The 13912-nt window shown below is 44.2% G+C and overlaps 1 protein-coding gene across 1 annotated transcript in view; it reads left to right on the top strand.

The window, feature by feature from the left end:
* The window catches only part of LOC147452979 (glucose-induced degradation-like protein), a 41224-nt gene that overhangs the window by 26056 nt on the left and 1256 nt on the right, over positions 1–13912 (top strand). The window lies entirely within an intron of this gene.

Here is a 13912-nt window from a genome sequence, read left to right as displayed (position 1 = left end):
TGTACTTTATGTGAGTGCGTTGCATGTTGTCCACTACTAATCTTTCCCAAGAGTTTTGGGGGGAGGTATTAAAAACTGCAGTTCATATTTGCAATCGCTCTTCGAATAGTACGTTGAAAAATGACATTCCAGAGGAGGTTTGGTCTGGCAAACCTGCCTCTTATGATCATTTGAGAGTATTTGGATGTGAAGCTTGATATAAAGTCCATTAAAGGAGTCTTCTTAGGTTATAGGGAAGAAGGTGAAATGGGCTATAGAGTGTGGTTGAATTGGCTGAAAATGATTTTTAGCAGTATGATAGAGCTGAAAGTGAGTTGCCTCATGATGTAGACCGTTGCCTGAGAATGTAGATTATTGGGTACGCAAGTCAACTCGTTTGAGAAGGCAACCGTAGAGATTTAATCCCTCTTTGCATCATGTAATGTTGACAGATGAGGGTGAACCTCTTACTTATAAAGAGGCTAAGTCATGTGAGTCAAGCAGTAAGTGGGAGCTTGCAATGCAAGAGGAAATGAAATTCTTGTATGCAAATGATACTTGGGATCTTGTGCCATTGCCTTAAGGGAGAAAGGCTCTTCTTAACAAATGGGTGTACAAGATTAAGATCGTGGATGAAAAACCCAAGTACAAGGCAAGATGTGGTTGCAAAAGCATATGCACAGAAAGAAGGAATTGATTTTCAAGAAATCTTTTTCCCTGTTGTAAAGCTTACAACGTTACGCGTCCTTTTTGCTCTCGTTGCGGTGCTTGATTTGGAATTGAATCAAATGGATGTAAAGTCAGCGTTTTTGCATGGTGATATTGAGGAGGACATATATATGAAACAACCTAAGGGTTTTGTAGTTCCTACACGCGAGGAACTAGTATGCAAACTGAAAAGGGCTCTGTATGGTTTGAGACAATCATCATGGCAGTGGTATAAGAAGTTTGACACTTTTATGCTGTCTCAAGGCTTTAAACATAGCCATGCAGATCATTGTTTGTATACGAAAAGGAATGAAGATGGTAGTCCCATCATACTTGTTCTCTATGTTGATGACATGCTACTTGCTGGGAAACATAAGACTAGTCTCGATGCTCTGAAGCGTAAGCTAAATTTAGCATTTGCTATGAAGGATTTGGGTCATGCAAAGCATATTTTGGGCATGCGTATTAAAAGAGATAGAAAGCTGAAATTGTTGTTTTTATCTCAAGAAAAGTGCATTTCAAAAGTACTTGACAGATTCAATATGATTGATGCTAAGCCTCTTGGAGTACCTTTACCTCCATACACTAAGCTTAGCAAAGCAGATTGCCCAAAGGATGAGGTGGCATTGAAAGCGATGAAGGGCATCCCTTATGCATCAGCTTGTGGTTCTCTTATGTATGCTATGGTTGCCAATCGTCCCGACATTGCTTATGCAATGGGAGTTGTTAGTCGATACATGTCGAATCCTGGCAAAGCGCATTGGGAAGTTGTCAAATGCATTCTGAGATATTTGCAAGGTACACAATCAAAGTGTATTTGTTATGGCAAAAGTAACGTAAAGTTGCAGGGATATTATGATGCAGACACGGCAAGTGACATGGATACCAGGAAATCTACCAGTGGATATGTATTTGCTATTGTTGGTGGTGCAGTCTCTTGGTGTTCTAGGTTGCAGAAAATTGTGGCACTGAGTACTACTGAGGCTGAATACATTTCAACCACAAAGGCTTCAAAGGAAGCCATTTGGTTAGGCAGACTTGCAAAAGAACTTGGCATTCCTGCTCATACTCCAATGTTGGGATGTGATAGCCAGAGTGCTGTCTATTTAGCCAAAAATACCATGTTTCATGCGCGTACCAAACACATAGATGTGCGGTACCACTTCATACGTCAGGTATTGGAGGATGGTCTAGTCACCTTGACTAAAATCAATACACAGGATAACCCTACAGATGTTCTCACCAAGAGTCTTGCTAAGGCTCAACATGAGCATTGCATACAGCTGGTGGGAGTTGGTTAACTTAAAGGCGCCATTTATGCCTTTAAGTGGGAGGTTGTTGGGTTAAAGGCCTAAATAACCCCTTTTGTATATTTTTCATACTTTGTCCAGGCTCACATTGAACCTCAGGTTCACATTGAACCTGGACACATTTTTTAAAGTCACTTATAATAAAAGTGGGATGGCCACAAAAACAATATCGTGGGTTTCCCCAAAATCGTACGAGCCCTCTCTCTCTCTCTCTCTCTCTCTCTCTCTCTCTGTGCTTTCGATCCCTAGCGCTTTTGCTCTACTGCACTTGTGCCTGGCTCTACTCGGCCCAATCCTGCACTCCTTCACCTCGCGCATCTCTCAGTAGCCTCTCCTTCGCGCTTTCAAGGTTGTCCTAAGAAAGCATCCAACGAACCTAAAGAATCCACAGAACCTACATCCTTTGTCAATGCCATAAATGAGAACACTAGTGTGTCCCAAGTTTCTAATGATCAATTAGCTAATGAGTCTCTCATGAAGTGTTATGGTCATTGTAACAGACTTGGACACTCCAAGTCAAGAATCAACCGCGACAGCACCAAATAACTACTTCAAAACAATTCACAGATCACATTTGCACTGGCCCGGCGGAGTTCCGTGCCTAGAGATATTGGCCCCAAAGACTAGTGCCCCTTTCGGTATTTCTTTTTGTATTAATCAATCATCAAAGTACAAGAGAGCGGTTAGGGTTTCACTCTCAAACTCTGCGTCCAGATGCTCTGAGAAGTGAGGCCCTCACCACTTATTTAAAGGTTACAAGGGATGCCCAAAAGCAGAGCCCCAAAAGCTTTTAAAATCAAAAGCAGTAGTCCTCTCTCTCTCTCTCTTTAGAGAGTCTTTTCTTTTTTTATATAAAAAAAAGCAAAATTCGCGTCGCTCATCATTTCAAAAAAAAAAAAAAAAGCCTCCGCGATTTCCGAAAATTAGGGTTTCTAGCAGAAATTAGGGTTTCTGTTGTCCGCCACGTCATCACTTTGTGACATACCCCCCTCTTGAAATCATTGTAATCGACGGCGATTACGCTTGCAAAACCGACAAAAGCCATAAACCGTCTTAGCAGACACTGACTGTTAGTACCTACGTACTAGGAACACACATCTAGCACATGTACGAAATCGACAGTCACATCACACGACATCACAGGACATCACATGACATTCAACATTCATTCGGATCTTAGACCATGATTTATCGGCAATGTAGCTAGCAATCACATCTAGGTCCAATCGGGACCTCATCGATGTCCGATTGACTAACCCCTATTGCAACCATGTCTATTCGAGATCAATCAGACCAAAATGCTGCAGTCATTTCGTCTATCAGTTCCTGCACTCACAAGAAGTCAAGAACAATCAGTATCATAATCAAGAATTCCATTTCTTAAAGTCATCCAACAGAATACTGTCAGCTCTCAGTATCCCTGAAGCTCAAAGAGACATCAGTGACTTTAGTATCAAAATCGAGGCATCTGTTGACAAGGGAGCGGAGTAACTCCCCTCTTGTGCATCCCACTGCACCAAATCTTCGGCCAAGCTGAGTTTCTGGGTTCCTTTTGGAGTAGACTATGCTAAACCAAAGCATCGAGGTAAAGTTTCACAATCCGAGGAGTATCTGCTAGGTCCTCCTCCTCCATCCACTTCGCATCAAATGCAAGAAAGTTCTTGAACTAAACCAAGAACCGCCTTCGGACTTTACCTTTCTTCGTATCGTTATGTGCCAAAATCTGTTCAGGAACAAGGATCTCCTCCTTTTCTTCCACTTCGGGCTGCTCATCAGGCTCCCCATCATCAGGCACATCACCCTTAACTGGGTTCAAGAGACTCACATGCAATGCATTATGAATCCTCCAAGTATATGGCAGTTTCAATCGGAAGGAGACATCATTTATCTTTTCAGTAATCTGGAAAGGTCCGTAGTATCACATACTAAGCTTTGGAAAAAGCCTCTCCTTTCCTTTTTTCTTTCTTAGGCGTGCCTTCTCAAAACGTAAGAGCACCCAATCATCCTCCTTCAATTTCAAGTTGGACGATGGCGATCCGCTGTCTTTTTTTGTCGTTCTTCAGACTCCTGCAAAGTCTCACGAACCTTGGCAAAAGCCGTATCCAAATCTCGTGAATATTCATCCGCTTCAAATATCTAATCTTTCGTGCTCAGGAAGGATGGAACCTTCGCAGCACTTTCAACAATCACACATGGCGTCTTCCCCGTCGAAGAGTGTATCGTGTTATTGTAACCGGCCTGTTCAATCCAAAAAGGGCGGTAGACTTTACTTCAAACCTTGATTTAGCTTTCACCCATTATTCGTCGTCTATTTTACCTGCGCTATAGTGACACAAGAGAGGGGAATGGGATATAGATGCTAGAATGCACCTGTATGAGAAGACCGACACCAGATTGGCCCCTAACTTAGGCGCCCCTTTCGGTATTTCTTTATTCTTTAAAAGAGGGAATAAATGCTGTGGATCCCTACAAGCTGCCCCGCACAAACTCGGCTGAATTTCCACTGTTCCGGCCTGATTTCGGCAGCATAACTGTACTAGGACACTTCACAGTCAGTATTCCCACGCATTAAATGACTTTCCCGACGCATACGGGCACTTTGCAAAACCTGGCGAGAATCTGCAGCACGCTGAATTCTCTGTTTTCAGCCCTGAAAATGCGCCAGATCACCTGTACAGCGGTCCCCTTGCGTCCCCGAACCTCCTGGGGGTATTAGGGTCTGTTTAGGGCCAAAACCCTAAACCTGCAAAAATACACAGCAGGCTGTAATTTACTGTTTCGGGCTCCGTTTCGCGTGCCGGTCGCATCCGTAACAAGTCCTCGAGCTCCCGCACCTGTAGGGCTACTTGCCCTTTGAATCGGACGAGATTTCTGGCGTGAAACCTCTCCGAATTCAGCTGTACCTGCGGGGGACTAGCCGCTAGCTAATCCAGTACCTGTGCAAGAGGCTCTTGCCTCGGCAATCGCGCATGAACCCACACAACTGTACATTGGTCAAATGAAGAGCCCACTAGAGGGGCATAACATACTGCCAAAGGGGGAGAGAGAGGGCAGTGCGTAGCGTATAGGGAATCACTCCTGGCACCGCACTGTGCATAAGAGGGAAAGCAAGCACTCCATAGCTCTTAACCTGTGACAAAAACTGAAAATGAGGCTCTCCCAGCTTAAAATTCAGCGCCACTTCTTGTTGCATGAGGCAAGTGCACCAGAATGTGCCACTTTGCACATTTACAAGCATTTTCCCGTTTCGGGGTTGCCGCCTAAAAATCTCCCAACCGGCTGCCCAGTTGACTTCACGGCAGAGTAAGAAAATGTTCCCCATGTCATTCCGGAGGTAATGACGTCAACACATTTTCAGGTCCCAAAATAGCAGTTCCCTAAATTTTAGGAGATGCTGCCATTGTATCTTTCTAGGTCATCCGACCCTCTTTGTACACTGCGGCCACATCCAGAACTGAAATGTAGCCTCTGTAGCAAAGGATTCCACTTTGGCTAGTCAATGACCCCACTTGGCTATAACCATAGTCCTTGTCCAACCTTAGTGTTCTCTTGCCCTCAGGCCTGGACTCCCTCTGGACAGTTCCACACTAGCTATGCAATGCAGGGCAGTTAGATTTCCCGAGGGGTGTTTCCAAAAAGTGAAAGTAAATAGATAATAAGAAAGAAATCAACAAAAAGGATAGACAGTAGTCACACGCTGGTGACAGTTATTGTAGGCAAATTCCACCAAAGGTAAGTTCTTTTCCCATTGAGTCTTCTGATCTGAGATACAAGACTTCAATAAATCTAAAATCACTGAATTTGCAACCTCAAATTGCCCGTCAGTCTGCAAGTGGAACGATGACGAGAACTGCAACTGCATGCCAATGTTCTCCCAAATTGCCTTCCAAACCAACTCATAAATCTGGGGTCTCTGTCGGAGAGAATCGTCTCAGAAGTGCCATGTAATCGGAAAATCATTGTGATCATTCTGTGTTCTTGGGAGATTAAAAAAAAATGAAATCCATTTCAATATTTTCCCAGGGGCGGGTGGGTATGGGTAAAGGTTGTAAGAATCCCTGTGCCTTATGCCTGTTAAACTTGACCTTCTGGCATACCAAGCAACTGCGCACAAACTCTTCCACATACTTCTTAAGTCTCGGCCCAAAGAAGTATCTCTCTACCCCCTTCATGGTGGTAGCAATGCCACGGTGACCCGTAAAAGATGGGCAGTGGCATTCAGTCATAACCTTATCCCTCAACGGCTGTGTAACGCACAACATAATCTTTTTTCATCAAGTAGCCTTCCCGAAGGGAGTATCCAGCTACTGTCTCCCCATCCTGTATCCGTGTGAAAATATCTGTAAAAGTTGTATCTGTGGCACACTGATCGACCATATCCTCGAAGCTCCTATGATGTATAGCGGAAATAGCCAAAACCAACGGTTTCCGAGACAAAGCATCTGCCATCACATTCTTCTGTCCCTCACATGGACAATCTGGAAGTGGAACTGTGACAAGATGTTCACCCACCGCATCTGCTTTTCCGAAAGCTGCTTTTGTGACAAGAAGTAGCGCAAACTCTGATGGTCTGTAAAGACAGTAAAATCCGCTCCTTAGAATTATTTTTCCCGGTGTTCCAAGCGAGAAAACCCTCACTTATAAATTCAATAATTCATTTAGAATTATTTTTATGTCAGATAAAGCCAATTTAGCAACATCCCTCTCACTTATAAACAGTTGTCCTCAATTGTAGAGGTCCAACTGAACTGCCAAGGAGAAACCGGAAAAATTGAAAATCTTGCCTAATGGTGAGTTGAGCTGGTCCTTTCTCAAAAGAGAACTTAAAAAAATTAAATTAAACAGAAATTTAAAAACTCAATACTTACCTTACCGTTTCATGTCCTTCCTCTAGTACCTCGAGGATTTCCCTCACCAATCATCAAACTTACGAGCCATGTAAGAACTCATCATTCGCGTCTTTCCGAGAATCAATTCCACCTTCTGAATCCCGAGAAGAATAATCCTCCTAAAAATCAATTTAGGTCTATGTCCTTGTGCATAACCTTGCGCTATTAGTCCTGAGGATATTAAACCTCTTCTGTCCTCCAAAGTAAGTTCTTATTCCGGGCCTTTGCTTTGGGTAGGCCGATTGTTCTGATCCAAAGTTTCCTTATCCGAGACTCTGTTAACTTGATTCCGTCTTCTCAAATTTGAGAAGAATAATCTTCCTAGAAATCAATCTAGGTATCTGTCCTTGCGCATAATCCTGCGCTGTTAGTCCAGAGGGTATTAAACCTCTTGTGTCCTCCCACATAGGGAATCCCAAGTCATAGAGCATTAAGCTCGATGTCTTTCTTTCACAAACAAAGTTTGCGATCACCTTAAAGAAGGTTCTTATTCCAGGCCGTCGCTCAACGTAGGTGGACGGTTCCAATCCAAAGATTCCTTGTGCATGGCCCCTTCCAATCTTATTCTCCTGCGAGTTATTACCACTAGCAGTGTTATCCGGACGCCCATTAGCGTCTCTTTCTTGCAAAATCATAAAAAAATGATTCACCTTGCAAGCATCAATGACAACTTGCAAAATCTCAGGTAGATAGGATTCTAGCCATAGCATTTTCTGAACGTACGTTCAAACCTGGTTCACAATAGAGCAAACCCTCTTTGATTCTCAGGGATGTTCTTCCATATGTAATTCTTACCATTTTGAAACGGTTGGCGAATTATATTCTTACGAACAGAATAGTTCGAATTTATATCAGCAGCGTGTAAATGCTACATGACCTTCTCATGGAGAAACATATACCGCAACCAAAAGTTGCTACTGTAATGGTAAAAGCACATAGCGTACTCAATGATCAACGACCATCAGAAAACCTCTTCTCCGTAGAGAAACTTAAATTCCTTCTACCGAACACATCTCAAATAGAGATTCTCGTGTCGGAATATCCTTGCACGCAAAAAGGTGCTCAAGAGAGTATAACAAACTCTCGTCCAGTTCCTTGGCATAGATCTGCATCTTCGTGTGTTATCCATGTACTCAAAAGTATACATAATTCTTAAGGTGTGTTAGAGTTTCGATGAACCTGGGAAATTACCTTCCCTTCGTAAGATCCTTAGAGCTAAGACGCTCAACTTGACGAGCCCTTGGCTCGATCTTAGAGAAAAACCCGCTCATAAATAATCTAGGATTTTAATCCTTGGATTCCTCAAGCACAGGCCGTAGTCGTCGCTTGTTCCTTCCCTCGTAAAGAGAGTTCATTCACTTGTGTGAAAAGCATTACCATATCTTCCCTTACCGGGTAGGGGTGTTGGTTCATAAGGTACTCAAGCTTAATGAAAGCTTTTCTTTGCTAGAAAGCTCAGAATGATTCCTTCATAATTTCCTACCCGCAGTAGCAGGTAATCTGTTCGAGAATTACCGGATACCAGATCAATAGTCGACCTTCCGGCTAGTTAAGCAAACCAATTCATCTCAAAAAACAATGTTTCAATTTGATCCTGCTCTCATAAACACTCGAGAGTGAGTAGTCTCGGTTAGACATAACCATACCTCGTGCAAAAGAGCAAACAAGCACAATGCACTTTATGATTCCCGCAAAGATGTAACTTTGATCGAAAACCTGCCCTCTCACTTAAAGTTCGAGGGTCTTCTATTCAAAAACTCAGGAGTTAGATTGAATTCCCTTACTCCAAACTTTCTCCGGATAGCAATGTATCCTTCAAGGAGAGGCAACAAAAATTCGTTCTTTCTGTGTTCAATGGTTCTTGTCCCATTGCGGGGATTGTATGCTATATACACTAAGGTGTACACTATCAGCTTTTATTGCTGACTCCACCATCTACTGCAAAGTATCTTGCAGATGCGTTTACAAAATTCGTGCAAAACTCCTTCGTTAAATTTGTTCATCTTTCCTTCCTCAGAGAGGATCAAGAATGGAACTACCTTGGCAAGAGTGAACCACTACTTGCTTGGACTCGCTCGTATTTCTATTGGGCAAACCGATCCCAATCTTCTTGGATGCCTCCCTCAAAGCGTAGAGGAAAAAAATTTGTCGGAAAATTCAGCCTTGAATTGAATCCAAGTCTTGTTGTAAGTTCCTAGCAGAGCTTTGGTATACCACCAAGTATTTGCAATCCCCTTGAGGTGTTTGGTCACATGCCTCATCTTCGACGCTTTTTTTCAGAAATTGCCGTTCACAAAGGCAACTTCAAACTTGTCGAATCAAAGCGGTAGCTTTCGGGGCATCTTCCCTTCCGTCAAAAGTATCAAACTTGGCTGGAAGTGTTCCTAGGTCTAGAGACCTTCTTCATATCCTTCCCGAAATGGCGGGATTTCATGGCTATAGTTCTGGATTGACGTTCATGGATATTTTTTGGATTCTGAAGGATCTCGAGCATTCCGCTCCTTGGATTCTCTAGGTTCTTGAGCATCATGCTCTTGTCGCCTTCTCAGAGAATCCCAAGTCTTGTGTCAACTTCTTGCAGAGAGAAAATAAAAAATAAAAAATTCCAACTCTGCGAGTTTTTCCTTGCAGGACTTAGGGTTCCGCCTGCTTACTTCTCTCTTGGCTTGTCATGGCTTCTTCCCGTATCTTCCCAGAGTCGTCCTCCTTTACAGAATTTATCACTTAATACTGAAGCCAAAGGATATAGAAAGAAATAGATAGAGAGAGATAGAGTGAGAAGATCGACACAGTACTGGGGACCAGAAGATGGGCTGGTCCCCCCCCGTAATAGTATCTTTATTACCGAGGAGAAGTCTATACAAGCACTTGAACCGAATGTATTACCACGTTTGTTCTAGAATAAGACTTGATGGTTCCCGGAAGCCGAGGCTTCCGAATCCTAGGGCAAAACCCTATTCCAAGGAACTTCCGTTCCTTATTCCAAATCCTTGAGAACCAAGGTTCTCTCCTCTGGATCTCACCTTCCAGACTCAGGGCATGACATCCTTGCAACTCTCTTTTAGAACTCTATTTCCAGAGTCCTCTTCCCGTAGAACAACTCTGCTTTCGCGGGCACGAAGTCCTTACTTGGGAATCCCAACTTCCGGATCACAACTTGAGAGACTACCTCTCTCCGATCCGTGGATCTACTTCCCAAACTCGGGTACGAAACCCTTGGGGCTGATTTGGCTCTAGTTCCTCAGAGCGCTTTTCTCCTGCAGAGGCTCATACCTTCCTCTACTCCTACTCCCTCACTAAGAGGAAGTACACCTGCAAACAAATACTCAGAGTTCATGACATGAAAATCGTTACCTTCAAAGTCTCGACGCTCGAAACGCAACTCCGTTCTCGAAAAGCAATTCCCCGGAAGAGATCTCTCCATAGAAAATCCTCTCTTCCAATCCTACACACAAAAGAGGTGTGTTCTCGGGTTCCTTCTCGTAAATCAGCCCCGTCTACGACGTTTATGGGCTGAAAACAGAGAAAAACAGCAAATTGTCGCGATGGAAACACGCTTCGTAGGCACTTCTTCGCGAGGGAACTCGCTCACTGGGTCTTGGCGACATCTGGTACACTTGGGGCAGCCGTGGGCATCACCGGCAACGTCTTCTTTACGGCTGAAATCTACAGCAGCATCTCCTCCTTGCAAAGATTGGTCCTCCCCTCTGAGTGAGGGCATGTGATGCTTTTATAGCTCCTAGCCACGGGCACGAATAGCTGCTTGCGTAAAGATCGCTGCCGTTTTTTTTTTTTTTTTTTCTGTTCTGCCAAAAAAAGAGAGAGAGAAAACGTTGGCTGATCTGTTGCCTTATTTATCAGATGGTTGCCCACTTATTAAGTGGGCAGCTGGCGTATTTTAAAAATAGTCTGAACCTACCCAAAAACTCAATAAAACCTTATAAGTTAAAAATAATGCTTTCACAGCACTTCCCAGGCGTCTCTGGATGCAATCACATGCACAGTTGCAATGCAGACATAGACTTCCTCGCGGGAAATCATCTGCTTTTCCGAAAAGCAATCCCGCTTTCTAAAAAAGCATCTGTTTTTCCTCAAAGTTTCCTCTGAACCCATCTTCATTCAAGTGCTTGCTTTTTCCTTGTGCACAATTCTAACACAGTTCGGAATTTCCTCCCGACTATGGATATTTCCTTTCCGATGCACCCGTCACCCACCTTGTGACACATCAGGAATACCCATCACCTAGTCCTTTCCTACCGAACTTATGGTACAATCTCCTTCGCGATGCTCTATGTCACCCATCCTTTGACGCATTAGAGATGTCCGTTCCCGGATGGTCGGATACTTCTTCCCGATGCTCCCCGTCACCCATCCGATGTGATGCATTAGTAGTACCCGTTCCTTGTGGACTTACAGATATTCCCGTTCACAGTGCTCCCGTCATTACTTTGAATGACGCACTAGGAATACTCTGTACTCGGATGTCTCCAGTGAGAAAAACCCTCTCACTTAAAATTCCAATAATTCATTTAGAATTATTTTTCCTGGTGTTCCAAGCGAGAAAACCCTCACTTATAAATTCAATAATTCATTTAGAATTATTTTTATGTCAGATAAAGCCAATTTAGCAACAGATGACATCACGGTTTCAGGCAGATGGGTTCAACATGGATAGATTACCCCCCTTCTAGTACTCATTGGATGCACCCTCTCTGACTATTACACAGTTCGAGATCACTAGGCTCATCCGCCAGGACCTGACTTAGCTAGACACCAGGAGGACATGGATACAGTTGGCACAGGAGTTGGGTACGAAGATGGCTTTCTATAGAGGGCATCTTCTCCAGCTTACAGAGGACGGCTTTGTGACGAGACCCAGATACATGGACACCCACTTGTCTCATGGGATACAATGTGCTATTGGCCAGATACACACATCTTCACACCAGCTTCGGATCGAGACTGGGAGATTCAGCGGAGTGCCAACAGAGGCTAGGACATGCCCCTTGTGTCACATGGAGCCTGAGACAGAGTTGCACTACACATGCCACTACCCAGTCTATTATGAGATATGAGGCTGCTTTCACTGCCTGTTCAAAGAAGGCTTTGGACCACTCTCTAGAGTCACGGGGTTTGAGGACCAGAGATGCTTGGGATCGTTTTTGCTCGAGCTGCGCAGACACAGAAAGATCCTAATGAGAGGAGAGGCTAGCTAGTCTTAGAGACGGATCACAGACTTCTTTAGAGTAGACACTAGATACCCAGAGGAGTTACTACCATAGCAGAGCCCACATTCTCCTCACACTAGAGGCACACTGATTGACCGAGTGACCGAGCTAGGGAGATCCAGACGCCCATGACTGGGGAGGACTACACAGCATTGACGGAGGCTGCATCAGAGGATTCGGATCACTTTGGCCCGACATGCAGGACGCCCAGTCAGACTACTGACCATGCAGGAGATTGATGAGATTCGCTAGCGACCGATGTTGGATCTCATGTGATTTAGCTCTTTCTGAGGATACACCCACACCATGTTATCTTAGCCTCCCCACACATCTAGCAGCTTAGGATTCTATAGTATTTTTATTTTGTTACTCAAGACTTTGTATCAGATCCACTATATTGTAACTTTTTGGTCTCATAGGTCACTTTGGTTTTTTGAAGACGTTAATATAACATTTCATTTCATTTCTCTCTCTCTCTCTCTCTCTCTCTCTCTCTCTCTCTCTCTCTCTCTCTCTCTCTCTCTCTCTCTCTGCCCTGTGTACTATGAGATCCGTGACCGCTTTCACTGCTTGCTCAGAGAGGGTTTCAGACCACGTCATGAGATACCCAGACGAGAGATGCCTAGGCCTGTTTTTACTCGAGCTGCGCAAACACAGGGAGAGCTTGCTGAGGACATCAGGGGAGAGGCAGTCTCAGAGGCAGATCACAGATTTCTTTACACCAGACAATGAGCAGCCAGAGGAGTGCTCACCACAGCAGAGCTCAGCTTCAGATCACACCCACGCCAGAGGTACGTGGATCGATTGGGTGATTGAGCTAGGGAGATCGAGACGACCACGATCACGGGGGGCTTCACAGTATCGGAGGAGGCTGCAGCAGAGGATCCGGATCACGCTAGCTCGACATGCGAGGCGCCCAGTCAGAGTATGGAGGATATTGACGAGATTCGCCACCGACTGATGAGGGATTTCCCCCGAAGCCGCCCCCCCCCCCCCCCCCCCCCCTTTTAGTTGTACTGAGACATTGTACTAGATTCACCACTTGTAACTTTTTTGGTCTCATAGGTCACTTTGGCCTTTTGTAGACGTTAATATATCATTTCATTTCATCTCTCTCTCTCTCTCTCTCTCTCTCACTCATAACAGGTCTTGAGTTCAACTCCTCGTCGGCTAGATCTTTAAGGTCTCTTGGGATAGTTTCCTACGACGTTAAAACTCTCTTCTTCTTCTTCTCTCTCTCTCTCTCATCAACTTTTATGGTCAAATTATTGAGTGCAGTTCACTTTTCTGCAATCATCTAAGCTCTGTGGTCTGTGGTGGGTGCGGTATGATGGTGGGCAGGGTGTTTGATTTGGAAACCATTACCCTGAAGACCATTTTATGCATATTATTGGATGATTGCTTTACTCAGCCATTGTTTGGTTGAAACAACGTGAGGGCTATCTTTGGGGCTGGGACCTACTGAAGTCATGACTCCCCATGAAGGATAACTTGTGCTAAGATTTCAGCGTGCAGTTGCATATAGTCCAAGTCAAGACAGCTGGGAGGAACTAATGGCAACAGTTAACACCCAATTTTTAATGTTTTGTGTTGCTTCTCTGAAACCTAAAGCAGGCAACGTTTGTTTGCTTATGAGTGCATGATAGACACTGGATCCAGCTTGCTAGCATTTTGTGACCAGGTATACAAGCATGGGAGAAGTCTTTAGTGGTCCTTGGTATCTGGGAAGCCTGCTGTGCACACCATCATGTTTCCTTCTTTTGCTGATACTTCTTTCAGTGCAGGTATCTCAACGCTT

The sequence above is a fragment of the Adiantum capillus-veneris genome, chromosome 8 (assembly GCF_014529385.1).
Source record: "Adiantum capillus-veneris isolate H3 chromosome 8, ASM1452938v2, whole genome shotgun sequence".
In the NCBI taxonomy this organism is placed as follows: domain Eukaryota; kingdom Viridiplantae; phylum Streptophyta; class Polypodiopsida; order Polypodiales; family Pteridaceae; genus Adiantum; species Adiantum capillus-veneris.
This window is presented reverse-complemented; position numbering and strand designations above follow the sequence as displayed.